At 44.0% G+C, this 19,034-nt stretch overlaps 1 long non-coding RNA gene across 2 annotated transcripts in view; it reads right to left on the reverse strand.

Annotated features, from left to right (window-relative positions):
- LOC128937477 (uncharacterized) overlaps window positions 1–19,034 on the reverse strand; it is a 49,427-nt gene that overhangs the window by 19,824 nt on the left and 10,569 nt on the right. The window lies entirely within an intron of this gene.

A 19,034-nucleotide genomic window follows, 5' to 3' on the forward strand; every position in this document is an offset into this window, starting at 1 on the left:
GTAGTGTGCTCTGCTATTGACCAGCCTGGCAGTTCCAGTTCTGAGGCCTCCCACCCATACCCATATTTTCCCCCACCACTCCCATCCATCCAAAAGCATCCCCTAAGCCATTGTCCACTTTCAGTACAGCATTTGTCCAAACCAAAGCTCCACCTCAAGTCTTACACACACACTGAGTCCTCTGCCTCCTCCCTTATTCCTGACCTAGAGCTGTGTTACCAATCCTCCTTGATCTCAGCACAGCCCAGCTTTCAATGTCAAGACTTGCTCCTGCCCAGGGCTAGGAAGGTCACACTTTGCCATGGTGCTCACAAGTGGAGTTTCAGGTAGGAACAATCAATTCTCACAACCACACTACTCTAAAAAAGGCCCTGCACATCACATCATTCACACAACTAAGCAAAAACCACCAGGAACCAGGCCTGACATCCATCTATGATCTCTACTTCCGTCCTCTACTACTTTAGTTCTGCAAGGCAAGGGAAACATTGTCATGTATGTCTTGCTTCCCTCAGCAAGAGTAGATCCTGGACTGACATGGAAAGGATTGCTGTCACCTCAAAATAACCCTGGCACAGGGAGCATACAGAAAGGTGGTTTAGAAACAGAAACATTAAGAGGAAAACAAAAATCAGCAACCTGGCTGGTGTGACAGAAGGCATGAAATGCCAAGTCTCTTCATATTTACAGACTCATGGAGTTTCTGGGCTTAATCATATGCTTCAGTAAGAAAAAGAAATAAAATAAATAAATAACAGAGTCATCAATCTATAACCCTTGAGACTAAAGGAAAAAATGACTGGACCACAACAGTCAAACCACACACTAGTTTCTTTAGCCTTATATTAGGATCTTTCCTTCCTTCTCTCACATACAGACTTTTAAAGTAACATTTTCAATCTAAATTCTTGCACACAAAGTCTGAAACATGAGCAGATAAAAATACATGGAGTTAAACAGTACAATAGCCTTGGACTTTGGCTGAGCCAGCAATCAGACAGCCTACATTTTGCTGTGTTCCTTGATGGGCTGTGAATAGACACTCATACAAGTCTTATTTGTTGTCCTTCCTGATACAGGCTTGAGTAATGAAAAGAGAAACAGCATACAAAACAGCTCTGGCTACTCTGATGGCTGAATTGAAGTTTTCCTCCAAGGAATATGTTAATTGAGAAAGCAGGTTAGAAAAAAAGTGGCAAGAAATACGACTGTAATTTCTCTGAGACTAGAAAATGTATTCCATTGACTAATAAGTAACAGGAAGAAACTTTACACTTCCATTTACACTTGCATTTCCAGTTATGTAGTTACAGAAGAAATTATTAAGAGGGATTTTTATTTGTGAACTCTCAAATGAGAAGACAGAAAACAGAAGAATATAGAATTTGAACCTAAAGATAAAATACAGATAGTGCTCAGGAAAAGGTGCCAGCTTGCAAATGGCAGAAGGAGAAACCAAGATCACAGCTCACTGTCCTCTGCCACCTGATGGGAGTCTGCTGTAAATTGTTATTCCCTTTTGAGGACACTGTTTGTGATGTTACCAGCAAACCAGCATGGTTGTGAAACAGCAATGAGCCAGAGAGCTGTGTAACACTCAGGTCACACCTGCTGGAGTCACCCTTTAGCCTTAAGTTTCTGAACTGTCTCCTGAGGTCTTTGCAAGGACCTGGACCACTGCTCATAATCAACATATCCCTGTAACAAGTAGTAAGTGTCCCAGCAAAGCAGCTCATTCTGGTACTAAAATAGCAAAATACAAAACCACAAAATCCAACAAAAACCATTTGTTTAACTGAGGAAAAATACTGTCATGAGTGCCTGAGAGTCTGAGTTGTGCTCAGGGCTTATTGCAGCTCCAGCTGCTCCCAGTGAGTTATCCACCAAAACTCCAGTGGAAACAGTGGGAAACTCACAGCAGTGGGCCAGCAGTGTACAGTGTGACAGAGGCAGAGGGGTGACTGGATCCTTCAAGCCCAGCTTGTGTGTTCAGTGTGAATATCTTACATGAACTACAAGCCACAGTTTCCCTAAGTCTGGCAGGAGAAGGGGAAAGAGGAAAAAGCTAGCTTATAATTCTTTTTTAAAAGAAGTTGTGGTAATTTCATGCAATAGATTGAAAGGAATACATGTCAGAGTTTCACATGTCTGCAGAGTGAAAGCTGGTTTCTAGACTGCCAGCTTGAATCAAAACATGTACTTAGTTTTGCTATTAATGGAAAGAAAACTGATCTGTCACTCAGTAGATTATTGTGGTGTTTTACTATTGATATTGGGATTTTACATGCCAGTGCTGGACTGTTCAGGTCCTGCTGCTCATCAAGCTTGGGCTTTTGGATGCATTAAGAGGGAGCTGCTGAGTCCTGGCCATTTCCAGCCATTCCTTGCCAAAATAAATGGCAGCAAGATCAATATTGCTTGGCTTGACACTCATGAGCTATGTTCAGGCTGTATTTTGCTGTTTGGGCTTTGGATTGAGGATAGAAAAACACAAACAAGTAGAAGAAAAGTGACCACAGCCTTTCAAGGCACCACAAGCCAGAAGGCAAGACAGATGAGACTGTCAGTATCTTGGACAGCAGGTTTGGACTTTAAAACTTTTTAGAGTGCTTGCAGAAGTGCTCTGGCAGGGGAGAAATTCAATACAGAAAATTGAAAGATGCTTCTGTCAGACAGGAAGAGTCAGGTTCTCAGCTAAGGGAGGAAAATAACTTGTCCAGGCAGCAGCAATGCAGAGAAGGACCTGGAGGTGGATGGGTCACCAGGGAAACCAGGAGTCAGCTGCACCATGGTGTTACAGACCCAAACACAGCACTGGCATGAACAGACTGAGCTAGAAGCCTCCAGTGCTCATGAAGTCACACATCCAGTGCACACAGCCCTGCTCCCAGGTCCTATCTCCCTCATGCCAGTTTCCAGGGCTAGGCACTGCACCTGACAAAACATGAGAATGACTGGAAAGAATACAGGGAACAAGAAAAATGTTGGGACTGTTTTCTGGCCTTTTAATCAAGGAAAAGAAGGAAGATGATGAGATTACTTCTCTCAAGAAACGGAAACTGGGGAGCTCATGAAAACAGTTACAGATATATAAAGTTTGTAGCTTGGAAGAAAGAAATAATCTACTTTCTAATGGCCATAATATTCAGAGGAGTGTAGGAAGTGATGAGTTTATTGCACAGCTGAGATGTGGTTCAGGCATGAGAAAACCCTCTGAAAGGTGAAGGGGGAGAAGAACAGCTAGAGCTTGCACTGGGAAAATGTGAAGTTTCTAGCATCCAGGAAAAGCACCCTTCAGAACTGAGAGGCAGTGCTGATCCTGCCTTTGGCCAAGAGCTTTTACAGGTCTGCCTACCTCCACAACAACACAGGCATGGTCTTTCCTGGCCTCTGCTGAGCCATGCCACTCTGGAATGTTATACTCACAGAAACAGGGAATCAACTGGAACACTGCAAAGAGTTCCAGCACATACTGGGAACATCAAGCTTTCTTTTATGAGGAGAATAATATATAGAGCTAGGGCATAAAAACTCAAGGAAAGAAAATAGTGCCTTTACTGGCAAAAGTAGCATTTGCCTGCATGGTCAGCCTACAAGTTTTTACAGCAAGTTGTCATCTAATTCCATCCTGTACTGTAAATTGGAGTTGCTTGTTTAGCAATCACAACAGCTTATCTCCTACAAGAATGGGGTAATCATGGAGGACATGCAGCAGCTGGAAACACAGCCCTGAGACAGATGGGGCTGTGCTTACCCTCTCCCCATGAAGACACACAATTAACAGAGACTGGACACCTATGGCTGGAGAGAAACTTTAAAAGTATCTTCTGTCAAGAGATTAAACTGCCTTCTAAAAATATTTTCTAGGCATAGAGAAAATACACATGCATTACTTTTATAAAGTTGCCACACCACAACTAGACATGTAAATAAAAAGTCACTTGCCTTATATTGATGAAATGCTCCACAAAAAGTGGGAGACCTGCTGCTGTTTGAGAAGGAAAAGGAAAGGAGAGTCCAGTTTTTGTTGGCATTCAAGTCATTTGGAGCCTTTTTGGATCTTGGCCTTCAAACACCAAGCCCTCCTTCCACTTTTGGTAGGACATGTACACTAGGAGGGGAACCCAGCTGAGACTCAGCATCAGCAGTAGCCCCAGGAGATAGCTCTTGGCTCTCAGAGCAGCCTTTTCTCTGCACACCTGCCCAGCATTTACCAGGGACAGGCATTCCCAGCACAGACTTTCACAGCAGAACAAGGCTCCTGCTTTGGTTTGGATCTAAAGGTGTTTACACCTTTCCCATGCAGACATCTTTTAAATATCACCTGAGCTTGCACTTGCCAAAAGAATAAACACAGCATTGTTTTCATTCATTTTTCAGTTGAGAAGCACTTAGTTCAGAATCGTTTGCATAATGATTTAGCAAGAGGTAAATGTCAGCAGCAAGAGAAATACTGAACACATTAAACACATGTATTATTGTCTTGCACAGAGACATCTACCTTAATAAAATTCTGTGTTGTGTTGAACAAAAAAGAGCTGAATCACAACCTCTTACAGTGTTACCTTCTACAGTTCCTTAAACAGTTTGTTTTCCTACAGTGTGAGCTGTGAGAAAGCTAGAAATGGTTGAATCACTATTCTGCACTCATCTGGGTTGAAAGCAGGACAGTGAGTGACACTGGTGACTGACAGCAGTCAGCACACCTGGATCCACTGCTGTGCATCAGCTTTAGTGACCATCTGCCCCTATGAGTTAGACCAGTGCCTCTCCTTACACGGGCAACCTGTTACACCCTCTTCAGATTAGAGTAGTCTATATGTAGGAAGAAGTTATTTAGAGAGTATCACAAGACATGGAAATCCATGGCACTTGGCCCTTTGTGTCACTATAAGAGATACAGACTTTCATTTAAAAAACCCCCAAAAAACAACAAAAACCAAAACTAACCAACCAAAAATACAAACAAAAAACCCTCCAGTGTGTCACCAAGACAGCAAGGAGGTGTAGCCAGCAATAATGGGCATGCCTGGTCCACTGCTTTTGTTAGTTCCATTTGGCCCTTTAGAAATCGTTCTGTCTGCAGTATGTGTGGTCTCAACCCTTTTCTAAAAAAGCATAAATGCTTTGTATTTGCAAAATGAAAAAGCACTAACATAACAAAGTTGTGTTAATATTAGAAGGAGTTGTGCATCACTGGTTCACATTGAATGGATATCAGCATTATGTTCACTGGTGCTAGGATACCATGGTGATGGGCCCTGAAGAATTACCAAAAATAGATTAAATGCATGTGGCAAGTGATAATAAGCACAAAATGTTTTCCATACAGTAAAAATGCCTCAGAAAAGCAGAATAACACATTCTATAAATCAGCTCAAAGAATCAACAATGTCCAGGCAGAACACTTGGGTATCTGAATGCACAGTCAGAGCTGAACTCCTAAGCCCAAAATTGCCAAGAAACCAGATTTGGCAATAGCGTCTGCACCTAGAGAAATTCAGACCAAGGAGACTGGCACAGAATCTGCTGTTGCTAGCAAAAATGTAGGAAAGGAGCTGAAAGGTTTGTATTTAAAGTAAGAGACATTAATCACTGGGTAACACCTACCACAGTGACTGCGTCTTCCCAAGCTGTTGGAGTCTCATCCCTTTTTGGATTGAGTCAATCAAAATATTAAAAATGTCATTCTTTGAAGCTGTTCTGAGCCAGGCTGCTTGTTCGCTGCTGTATAAAACAAATCACTCGAAAGCGTCTCCCTGACGCTGCCCACTGATTCAGCAGGGGGCTCACACACAGAACTAAAGACACGTGCGAGCACCAAAGCTCTTGTGTGGCAATGACAGCACACAGTGCACCCCACTTTCTCATTAACAACCACTGTGCTGCATTACCACTAAGTGGGTGACATCAAAGGGACAAGAAATGTCTGGGATGGCACCGCTACTTGCTCAAAGCTGTCAGCAGCACTTGGCTCAAACCATCCCTCGTGGAGAAATATGCACAGCAAAGCCATTTGTTTATGAAAACAACAGCTACCTAAAGCCATATTGAAAATTCATTAACTGGGATGATCTACCAAGGAGACTCGCTGTAGTAGACACATATAAATATTTAGGTTGCTGCTCCAGATGTTAAGCCACCCTCAATTCAAAAGACTTTCTGAAGAAAAATTCTCTATGCTTTAGAGCTTAGAAGGGCTCCCACCAAAGGCAGCAGGTACCAGAAAGCAACTGGGAAGGAATATCCCACTGCATAGCAACATACCAAAGGTATTTAGGGGAAAGCACATGCTGGAAGAAAAGATACCAAAGGCAGGCATTTGAGAAAGAACATGACACAAATTTCCATGGCTTTGAAACACTGGAGTTAATGAAAAATCCTCAGTGCCCATCAGCCAGTGCAGATCTTTCAAGTGAGACAACAGCAGCAGAGTCCTCCCAAGCTTGGCAGGATTTTTCAACATGCAGGGGCAACAGAGATATCTAATTGCAAAGTCTGTTACTAGGTGACACACCAAGTCCTGACAAACTATAATGGGTGGTATTTTGATATCTCAGTCTATGCAGCAAACTGCGCAAAAAAATCCACTTTCACCAATTCCACCCTCTGCTTTTTCGATGACTGAGACAGGGCCCCCAGAATATACATGCCAAGAGAAATCCTCTGGAGACCAGAAGGTAAAGGACTCAAAACTTCAGAGTCCTTATATTTTCTGTAGGAAGTGAAGAAACGTGAGAAATGCTAAGAAATTATCATAGAATCATTTATGTGGGAAAATACTTTAAGGCCACTGAGTCCAGCCATTAGTCCATGCCTGCCAAGCCCACCACTAAAACACACCCTAAGCACCACATCTACAAATCTTTTAAATAGCTCCAGGGATTGCAACTCCCTCATTTCCCTGGGTAGCCTGTTCCAGTTTCTTGGGAATAAATTTTTCCTAATACCTGATCTAAACCTTCCTGGTACAACTTGAGGCCATTTCCTCTTATCCTATTGCTCGTTGTTTGGGAGAAGAGACACACACACTCCCAGACACACTCACCCTGGCTCCAATCTCCTTCCAGGTACTTGTAGAGAACCATAAGGTTCCCCTTGAGCCTCCTTTTCTTCAGGCTGAACACCCCCAGCTCCCTCAGGCACTCCCCATCTCCTGTGTGCTCCAGACCCTTCCCCAGCTCCATTGCCCTTCTCTGGACACACTCCAGCCCCTCAATGCCTTTCTTGTAGTGAGGGGCCCAAAACTGAGCACAGGATTTGAGGTGCCTCACCAGTGCTGGGTACAGGGGGTCAATCAGTACCCTGGTCCTGCTGGCCACACTGCTTCTGATACAAGCCAGGATGCCATTGTCCTTCTTGGCCACCTGGGCACACTCTGGATCATGTTGAGCTGCTGGCAACCAGCACACCCAGGCCCTTTTCCGTGGGGACACTCAGCAGCCACTCTTCCCCCAGCCTGTAACAAGGCATGGGATTGTTGTGACCTTAGGGCAAGACCCAGTTCTTCACCTTGTTAAGCCTCACACAACTGACCTCAGGACCATCCATCCAGCCTGCTCAGATCTCTGTGAAGAACTTTCTACCCTCAAGCACATCAACACTCCCATCCAACTTGGTGTCATCTGCAAACTCACTGAGAGTGTGCTTGATTGCCTCATCCAGATCACTAATAAAGATTCTTCCTCCAAAATTATTTCCATCTCCTGCTACAGGAAAAGAGACTGAAGGATGTGTAGAAAAACCAAAACCCTCCCAACATCCAGGGAATCATTTGGGAAATCAATTTTTCCCAGTAAAAATGTGATTTATATATCTTTTTGGAGCATGAAAAGATTGGAAGTATAAGCATCTCCACTCTCCATGCAAGACAGACCTTTGCTTAAGCACTTCAGCTCTTAGCCAGAAGAAACAGGTTTTACTTGCTTTTTAAGCAATTTAAACCCAAAATTTGACTGGGATAATGCAGCAAAGATTCTGTAGGGTTTATAGATCCCACTTGGTCCTGAGCATATGGTGTCTCTCTCACCAGCTTTCAGATCTCAAAGACACCAGGCAAGAGGAGCAATGTGAGATCTTGGACCTTGTGGCCACCAGAGAGCTGCTGAGTCTGGGCTGCTTCTGCAAGGCTAAAAGGACCCCTACAAGAGCAAAGGAGCAAAGGCCCACTGTGACAGTGGCCTTACTGGGGAAAAAGAGCAGTCTGGATACCTTTGAGCCTGGGCCACGCTACAGAAACTCCTGGGTGACCTTTTAAACCAGTTTCACCATCCCTTGATAGTATAAGAATAGTAGAATGAAGGCAGGATCTATAGCAGCAAGAAAGATTACAATGTACTGTATTAAAGACAAGAAATGAGCAAAGGGGTAGATTTGAGTTGTCTGTTCATCTCCATTTCAGCTATTATAAAAACCTCAGAATAAAGTACAAAACACTGGTTGATGTAGCACCCACTTACAAGGCTTTTGTGCCTCCAAGTTACCTTTGTGTGCTGCCATGCTAAAGGTCTGGTCACGGAATAAATGATTTTGTAAAACTGCAACTGCAAAGTCGAGTGCAAGCACCCAACACTTTGTGAGAGAATCATCCTCAGAGCAGCTTAAGGGGCCATGCCAAGCAACTGGGATTCCAAACGACCAGAAGTCATGGAAAGACATTGGATAATTGGTAACCATAGCACAGAGCTACAGAAACATACAGACACCTTTATGATAAGATCTGAAAGGGATGTCTGACTTCTGCTTTATAATTCCATAGTGCTTGGGCCTAATATGCTCCACACAGTGCTTGAGAAAGCAGACCTGTCATTTTCCTGATCACAAAATACTGTTCTGAAATGACAGGACTCATCTCACTTTCTCATTACCTTCAGGAATATAAAAGATTTCACATGCAAATGATGGTGTTAAATATGAGAATTGAATTTGGAGACAGTAATACAAGGAAAAAAATTTCTGAAACCAGCATGGTACTCACACTACTTAGCAAATCCAAAATTTCAAGCCAGGTAAAAAGGAGCTTTGCAGTAGAGGACTTAGATCACTAAATTGGCTTTTATTTATCAGCCAGACCTGATATGCTCACTTTCAGTATCTGATGTCTCCTGGGAGCTCTCTAGGACTCTCCCTTGTCTGGTCTATCTCTATATAGATTTGAGAGGCCTCAGGGTCTTGATAAATTGTTCCTTATTAAAAGGAAGGACCTACACTGACAGGACTTGGTTTTGAAGAAGTAACTGGAAAAAAGGAGCCATCAAGCAAAAGGCTTGCAAGGGTAACTCTGCTACCAACTTTCCAGAAGCAGCCTCTCTGTTGTGCAGAGCAAGTTGACCACGACCTAAACTTTCAGAAGGTTTCTATTCCTTTGAGCCTACCAGATCCCCCAACACTTCGCGATCCAAAAGTAAGGAACCCTCTGAGGCAGAGCTACTGTTTGTACAAGCAGGAGATAAAATATCATCCTTTGGGCATTACTGTCCTGGTCCTTCTCCAGCTGAAAAAACCATGTACTTCTCATGCAGGTGTGGAGAGTCTCCAGCCGGGAAGGATGGGCGTTGCTCCGGAGGCCGCACGGCCGCCGGGCTGCCGAGGCTGGGCAGGAGCTGCCGGCGGCTCCCCCGGCCGCGGGCGGGCCCCGCTCCCGCACGCAGCCCCGAACGCGGGGCCGAGAGAGGGCGCTGGAGCCTCAGGCAGCGGCGGGGCCGGCGCTGCGCTGAAGGATGCCCGTCTGAAAGGTGCCCGGGGCCGGGCAGGTGCGCTCACAGCTCCGGGTGACAGCCCTCTGGAAATCCCAGCCATGGGAAACGGGAAGACGGGAAGTCTTTTTTTTTTTTTTTTTTGGTATGTACACAAGCGTCTTTCAGGGCTTTGAAGGGCTGAATTCTCATAGGAAATTGCACATATTGGAAAAAAGGAAAAGAAAAGGATAAAACAACATTGAAGATACACAGGACAAGAAAGTAAAAAAGAAAAGCAAGTTTCAAAGCAGTCGTTCACCATGTGTTTATATCTAGTCTAGAGACATTGAAAACAGCTTCAAACAATTCTCTTACTCCTTCTAGAGGAGAGCTGCTGGCCAGCTCTGCCTGCTCACAGCCTCCCTTCAGCCATAAGGAATCAGAGAAGGCAGCTCCAACAGACACCACAGCTCAGGGACCTCAAACAGCAACGTGAACATCCATACAGAGGCAAGGAAGATGCCCCAGAAGTAGAGATTTCATACAAGAATCACCTTTTCTATTGTGTTGGCCTCTTCATTTTCAAATAAAGCAAATCCAACTAGTTTATATTTCATAACACAGAAAACATTCCTTGCTCCTCATCTAAGTAATTACTCTAGACTTCCCTTGAGCACAGCTAAAAAGCAATTGAATTGAGTCCTTCAAGCTAAAGAGAAGTCTGGTCCCTGTGCACAGATATCACTTGTTCTTAGTATTTCCACATGAAAAGCAGTTTGTTCTGCTCTGCTGTCTATTTTGCCATTAGGTGTTCTCCTGAACACAGGTCACAAAGGCATGAATACACCTCATATTGGCAAATACTGCACAACTGATCTGAGGGCCGATTTCAGTATCCTAGAATAATTCTTTCTACATTTTTTTCCCCACAAACATCCTCAGATCACAGCCTAAACAAAATATTGTGATGACTTCCAAGTAATTTTGGCTTGAAATACATTGCTGATGCGATGTCCAGAGCTGGGTCAGTTTTACAACTCCATTAAAAAAAAAAAATCAAGTTTAATTATATAATTAATCAAGCTTTTGTCCACAAAACAGAACATGTAGAACAAAAATTACAGACTGATGTTGAATGTTCCCCAAGGTGAACCTCAGCACCTGCAGTCTCACTCATCTTCTGATTCTCCAAATCAAAACATATAAGACCGAGGCTGGTTCCAGATTAGGCATAGTGCAGAGTTTTGTTCAGGAGATTTTATATGTCCCACTGGAAAAGTGGAGGGCTGTCTCAATGGATTGTCCCCTCACATTTTTGTCTGACACACATTTCTAACTCATTGTGTACATGAGCACGAGGACTCCCAGAAACAGAGGCTGCAAGACCATGGTCATCTGACAGCTGGCAGTAGATTCAAACACCCTGAGCTCCAGTTTGGCCTCAGCTGTACACCTCATCTACCAGGGCAGTATTCGGGGTCTCTACAGCAAGTAACAGACAAGCTACACATCTGAAATCATTCATGAGCTTCACATGTCCTGAAGAGGTCCCCTCAGAGAAATAGTAACCTACTCCACATACCAGAAGCTTCTACTGAGCTCAGATACTTTCCCAGCCTGGGGCCTGCTGTGCTGAGACAGAAATTGAAAGGATCATACAAAGCTGAAGGTAGCCTTGAGTAGACTAAAATACTTTTCACTTAATTTTGGCCCCTATCTGTTGTCAGTCTCCCAGATTCACACCTCCTGAATACATGCAGCAGAGCCATGATTATTACTGCAAGGCTTCAGAAGCAAGGTAAGTTTTCCAGTAAAGATGGCTCCTAATTCATATCCTAAACAAGAGTTAAGTTCAGCAGGAAAGAAACAACACAACTCAAAGTATTAAATAATTTTGCAGTCTAGAAGGTTGGCTCAAGACCATCACTTGCAAATTCAAAGGACTTGTTAAATGTGGAAGTTCCCAGGGTGCTGTTCAGAGGTGTGGGATTAGAGCTCTCCAGAAGAGAAGATGAAGAGTCAGTACTACACAGTACTGGAAAATCTGGGAGTTAAATAGATCTTAGTACATCAGGACTCTGGAGTCTTTTGCTTCATTTTGACACGTAGGTCATTTTGCTCTGTTGTCCAGACCAAAAGGCTACATGGAGTCAGAAGGCACAGTGAGGACTACACAGTCAGGACAATTCCTTCAGTAGGGGGGGTCAAGGACCATCCCTTTGGTGTCATGAAACACCCTCCCTGCTCCTAGCTGCCCCAACCCTGAGCCAGTGCTTTCTCCTGGGCCAGCCACCTCCAGACTGAAGGCTGCAGCAGCAGGAGGATTTCACTCCAAGCTCCAGGGAAGATCTCAGGGCTTCCTGACAACTGTCAGGAGTAAACATCAACTAATGCTTCTTAGCCTTGAGGCAGGGGGACGTTGGGATAGCAAGGCCAGGGGGCAGAATTCAGAGCATTTCACACAAGTGGGGCTTGCCATTGGCTTACTCCATTATCACTCATTATCTCAGCTATGGAGCACCCAAAGACAAAGGTCAGGTTGCTCCCCATCTTCCAGCCAACTTTTATTCCAACCTTATTCATAGACCATTTCCAGTCCAGACTATACAAAACTCAATCTCTGCTGGTAACAGATTTTCTTATAGCAGTGCAGGCTCAGCAAGATAACTGCAGAGGAAGGGAGGATGTTAAGAGGTTTGATCTGGAGTAGAAAAGCATCACTGAGGGGAAAAAACCAGGGGAATGATCTCAGTATTTCCCAGGCATTATCAGCAGGCATAGATGCTACCAGGAGGAATGAAAAGGAAAGTAAGATTTGGTCCAGGGCATGTATGAAAGGGAAAACCAATGGATAAGAGGACTGAAAGGAACAGAAAATGCAGGAGAAGGTTGTTTAGGGAAAAAAAAAAAAAATTAAAGGAGGGGGCAGTGCAAGAGGAAGGGCAAAAACCAGGACTATATCTGTCACTTGCCTCTCCCCGCCCACTCTGAGAAGCTTCAAAAGAGATCTGGAAATAGAGAGGAAAAAAAACGACAGTCAGATATTACTGTTCCAGCCACTGAGTCATGGCAGGAAACTACTGATACTGTAAACTAAGTTCTGTAAGGTCAGAGACTATTTGAGTTTTGTCAAGGCTCACTGTAAGCGGAACAAATATTTAGTGGTGAAGATTTGCCCCTTTCACAACTCCTGGGGTTACCACAGAACTATTTCATGAAGCATGTTTGAAAAAAAGTTGTCTTTATTTTATCACTTCACACAAATGCAGACATTTCTTCTCTTTCTCTCTTCCTGGATCTTTGATTGTATTGCAACAGATGCTTATTAAGAAAAGGATGTGGAGAAAGTAGAAAAAGCCACCAGTCTTTGGTGTGCTACTGGGTGCTTGGTCTGCTCCAACTCTTATAATTGCTGTGCCACAGAGAAATCATTTTACTATGACCTTCTTATCCTTTCTTCAAATTAGTCACTGACAGTTGTCAACACATTTGTGGCATTTTTAGACACTGTCTACATCAGCCCAGTACATGTACTGGGTGGAATTGCTTCTACTGGAATGGCACAGCCATCCTCATTCCCACAGAAATACAACAAAGAAAAAAAACAAAGCTGGAACTTGCTGTTGTGCAGAGGGCTCAGCAGACTCCTCCCAGCCCTCTAGGAAAGCACCCTTACACTCCTTGCACTGCCCAGACATGTTTAGGTGTTTTTGATTTCCCACCAAGAGCTGAACAAGTAGTGCACACATGCATGCCATCCAGGCAAATTACACTTTTCAATTGACAAGCCCATTTGGAAAGGTAAGATGCTACCTAGGCCCAAAGTGCTGAAGAAAATAAAACAGCAGACACAGGATTCAGAGATAACTGGGGAAGGAGCAGTACAGTATAGGACATGGATTCTTGGGAAACTGTTATCTGTGTTACTTGTTAATTAAAGCTTTTAATGACCAAGTTTTGCTTCTGTTGCCTAGGCATACACACCACAGCTTTGCTGCCACCCATCACAGTGAACACAGCCAGGAGCTCTTGTCCCACTTCAGAGGTTAAGGCATTATGGGATGTTTGTGCATCTGCTACAGAAACCTACTATGCTACCACTAAGCAACTTTCCAACTCAGTCATCTAAATCTAATTGCTTCCGTAAGTCCTGAGGGTCTCTCTCCAGCCCATTTGAGTCACTGTACCAAGCCTGAACCAGATCTGGTCAAGCACAGCTCAGCAGAAAGACATGTTGTCAAGAATAGCCCTGTGGTAGCAATGCCTGCCAAATCAAGGAAGTCAGTTACACCAGGGAAAGACACTGGTGACGCTGGAAACTTGTCCCACTCTTCTTCCTCCAAGGAAACAGACCAAAACAGAACTTTACCTTATGAGGCTGGAGGCGTTCAAGCCAGTGATACATGGAACAGAGGATGTATGAAAGTTGCAGAACAGCTTCCTGCACAATCTTCTTAGGAACTGGGAAGTCATGGCTGGAGGCAATAGACCTCATGGCAGCCTACAGGAAAGCACAAACACAGGCACCTGCTGCTGACACTGAAGGGCCCTGAGTGTGGAACCCCTCCACCCTTTCCTGACAGTAGCTTTAAAGGCTGATTAATAGCTTTGCTGTTTTAACTAATAAAAGAATTTGTGATGCTACAGAAACTAGCCAGATTCTATCTATGGTGCATCACCATAACACATAACATGTCTGAACCTCAAAACATTCCTCTCAGAGACCACTGGCCAAAAAGAAAATCTGTTCCCCTTTTGTTTGGGCTTACAGGCTTACAGGTACTGGTAAACTTGATGACATGACAATGATTTCCAGCAGGGGAGCAATATTTGTCTCAGTTTCCATGCCAAAAACAGCCATGGAAAAGGGCAAATAATACAATGACTAAGCATCAGAGGGTGGAGACTAATTAGCAACAGATCAGGAGCAGGCAGTGGTCTCTGGAAGAAGCTTTCATGAACAGAGCACAATTTTACTCATCACCACAGGTTTCCATGAAACAAATGCTACAGCTGCCTCAAACTGACCAAAAAACTTTGGTGTTTTTTTGTTTGATTATTTGAAAAGTAGTTTGGAACCATCTCTATTCTTTTGTTCCAGAATCCATTTAATCTTGGTAGAGTGGGACCTCATCCAACAACCAAAACCTCATTGTACAGCACAAGCACTTATCAGGCAGTGGGTCTCCATCAGCCGTATCTGTTCACTGCGAGCAGATAACAAAAATATTAAGATTATGAGGACAGAATCATCCTTTCACTCAATCAGTGTAGATACACTACATGGTTGTTTCAGCAATTGCTCTTTTCAAGACATGCTATTCTCCTCGGTGATTTCAGGCAAGCAATGGACTCATAGCACATGCCTTTTCAGTGGTACAAAACTACTATAAAACATTTTATCCAGTTAGTTATCATATTAGCCCATCTGCAAGGTGGATTTTATTCCTGTTTTAACAAACTTGCCATCATTTTGGGTTTATCTGAAAGGTATACTGTGAATACACTGAAAGATAATTCTGGTCCAACAAATGATTTTGTTGTTTTTTCTAGGAATATATTGGGAAATGATGGCAAAACTAAGATTTGAATCTGGGTCTCCTAGTGCTCCTGCTATTCCTAGTGAACTCACTGGATTGCCTCCTAGTAAGTTTTTTCTTCTAAAAAATCTGTTGCTTACTTAAGGAAGCTTAAATGCTCAAAAGCTCCAAAATTGATTTGTTTGTTTTTTAACTAAATCAGCAAATGCATTTTTCAGGAGTTGATGTATGCCCATTCATATTGAGAAAGGCCTTGATAATTAGCATTTATCTTTAGCTAAGCAGAGCTGAAGGATGGCACTGACATGAATTTTAAAGTCCCCATTCCTCAGGAAGTAGAGTGTGGCTCTTCCTGCCATTCTCAGCTTGGCTGGAACTGCAGGAGAGCCAGTCAGGCTGCCCTATTAACCAAGAGAATTTGGGCTGTGTGCCAAGCACCCATCTCCCTGCTGGCACAGGTGCCTCCCTGATCTCACATAGGCTGGGACACTGGAGGATTTCCCTCCTGAAATAACAGAGACTACCTAAGCACTCCTGCTTAAAAAAATACAGTAAACATGGGCAAATGCATGCCCTATAAAATATTTTGAAGGGTTTTAACAATCACTTTGTTGTTTGGTGACCAGGAGTTTGTCAAGCAAAGGTGATAGACACCACCCACTCACCCCAGCTGAGGTCTGAACCAAGCCATCAATATGACACAGTGACAAGGCCCTCTGGCTCTCTCTTGCCTTGCTGGTCTGTCATTGCATACCTTTAATGCAGCAGGAACCCTGGCATCCCAAAAATCTTCCTCTCCTAGGCAACAAACTGATTGACTATCTCAATCATTTCTTTGGGGTTTTTTTCATTCATTCTCATAACTGGCAGTTGTATCTACTAGGTTCTCTATTTCTGCAGCTTATGATTTTTTCAAGCAGATAAAGGGATTTAGGAACTTAAACCTCCCTGCAGCAGCAGATGGGCAGATTTTTACCAAAATCAGCCAGGCTAGAAAAGGCACATTAAGCACTTGCTCTGACACAGCACTTGTTCTGTCACAGTCTGGATGACACATCTGGGTGCTCACACAAGATGAGAAGGTGTGTGGCAATCTGTGGCAGGATGAAAATAGAGATGAGTGGGGACAGATGCCTTGATTTATTTTGAAAACACCACCCATGGTCAGTTAAACTTGTTTCCTGGGCAGCCTGGCCATGCATGGAGCAGCCCACCGTGTCACACTGCTCTGCAGCCTGGAAGGATGTGCCAGCAATAGCACCTGAGAGCAGTGGCACAAGCAGAAGGCAGCAGTCCCATACACAGGACATGTCCTACCAAGGCAGCTCTTGTCCCTCTCCTGAGAAGGCACAACTGGTGAGAAGTACCTAAGATGAGATGTCCATGCTGCATTGCCAGACCTGTGTCCTTCAGAGAGGCCTGACAGAATTCACAAATGTCCCCACTGGTGGCCTCAGCCTCTTGTTTGGTGTATAAAATCTTCCAGTCTAACTCCTGAACATCACCTCAGATGGAGGAGAACATATCCCCCAGTCTCAAAGCTCATTCCACTCCTGTGACAGCTGCAGAAGTTACTATGGAGAAAAACAGTTCAGTATGAGAAAGTACTGCAGTAAATCTCTCTCTACAGTTTATCATTAGAAACAAGGAGGAATGCAAGAGGCCAAGCTGCTTTCTTGGGTCTCTCAGCGGCCTCCCACAGCCCACCACTGCTGCAGCCCCTGTGCCTGCAAACTGCTCACTGATCTTTGCTGGATATCTCTAGGAGCCTCCAACCAATGGGTACAGCTGACTTACACAGATATATTTCAGTTATGTATAAAAAGCCAAATGAAGCATGGCAGTTTTAACCTAACACTTTTAGGCTTTTCCCTACTTCTGCTGGCAAGACCACTGTATTTTCTCATACATGTGAGGAAGCTTTCCCAAATAGTATCACAGGGAAAAACACTCTATGTACATCATTCTCTGTAGGATGCCCAAATCACCAAGCTTGCAGTGAGTGATGCAGTAGCTGGGGAGTAGCTGAGAGGATTGAGCCTGTGCCTGCTCAGTGGGAGGCATGAGGATCTCCTCAAGGCATCAGCAGATGGCTGGGAGCTGAAGGTATCTCCCTGGTGACACCCACAGGAAACAGCTGGCACAAACCTGGGCTGAGGGACACTGCCTCACAAGTTGTCCAAGACATTTTGGCCACTTCTGGGCATCTACAAGGTCTTCTCTGGGCTGAGATCATGGCACAGGGCACTTGGGAGGCCACTGCTCCTCTGCAGCAATAGCTGAAGTTCAGACACGTCAAATGGCACTAGTCCTCTAAATTTACACACTTGAATCATTCCTCTGCAAAACAAACTAAAAAGCACTGGAAGAGCAGGTAACCACAAGAACTCAAGTTATAGCTCTCCTGTCTGCATTGTTAAAATTAGACTTTGGGGTTCAATATGTGAATTTCATGATCTGATAACAATTAACAGAAAAATACCAACATAAAGGGCAGTGACACATCCTCACTGCACTGTTTACAAATGTCATGGTCATATGAGATAGTAGTCAAACAAATCAGCAGACTAAAAATAAACCCCATAGGATATGTTGATAAATATTTGTTTCAAAACAGTATAGCTTTTTACATTACTAATGTGATTTAATGCGATTTCAGACTGAGAAGAAAACAACCAAAGCTGATTGCTTGCTAACTGTGTTTGGAGGAGTGACACAGGTAACAAACTACCATCAACTCTGGCATTTTATTCTCCTGGTAGGAAATGTGAGTAGGTAGATCAGTCAACACCATTATTGCTTTAATACACCAGTGAGGACTGGTGCAGGATGCAACTAGAAGGCCACAGGTACCTCCTTGGAAGAGGAGCAGCCATTTGCATGCAAAAGAGTTTATCCTTCACATCTGTGTGGGCTGGTTTCACACACTAGCCAACACAGCCTGTATCACAGAGAGGTTAGAAAATGTCTGCCTGGACCTTTAAGACAATTTTATTCCCAGTTAGATCACCATCAAACCCTTTTCACAATAGCATCTGCCACTGAACCACTGCTAATTAGTCAGTCTCTGCTCAGCGAGGGAGGAAGACGTGACAGCAAAGATGAAATTATTTTTAAAAGCGGCCCCAAAAGCCCCGATAAGGATTGCAGCAGTTTATGACCAGCACCAGGCTTGTCACAGGGCAGGGAGAGGGAATTTGCCTATCACTGCCTGTTGCAATCACAGCGGAAATGTCTCTCTCTTCTTCCTTCCTCTCCACCCTTGTTCAGAGAGTTAAGGTAGGATGGGAAAGCAGCTGCAGCTTCTAGGACATCCCATCTGGGGAGCCAGGGCAGTGCTGGCAATGCCCCTTCACTGTGCTCTATAAGCCTCAGCTGCTTTAATGCTTTCTCCATTGATTATCACTTTTCTCTATCTGTTGTGAGCAGCATGAAGAAAATTCATGGAAGATCTTGGACAGCTTGGGTGTGGCACAGTAGGGGCTACACAACAGACAGCGCTGTCAGATGTTTTACTGAAGCAAATAGGTCTGTTGTGCTGGGGGAGAGAGAACTGGGAGAAGTGTCTTCACTTAGGGAGAGGGATTCATAGCTCAGTGAAAGTCTGTGCAATGACTATTCTAACACAAGTTTTCATTCTGCACACCACAATCTCCAAGTGAAAAAGTAGGGCACTTCCAGGGATAAGTTTACTAGGCTGAAAGGTAAACTCCTGAGTCCCAGGAGTGCAAGTGTTCATTAAGCTCTTTGATCTCACAGATATGGACAGATAGAGCCTGACCACCTAAGCACAAGAGCAGTTTTATTGGAATTCCTT

The sequence above is a fragment of the Melozone crissalis genome, unplaced genomic scaffold (assembly GCF_028551555.1).
Source record: "Melozone crissalis strain CALT ecotype California unplaced genomic scaffold, PUWL_Pcris_2 ptg000019l_1, whole genome shotgun sequence".
Lineage (NCBI taxonomy): Eukaryota > Metazoa > Chordata > Aves > Passeriformes > Passerellidae > Melozone > Melozone crissalis.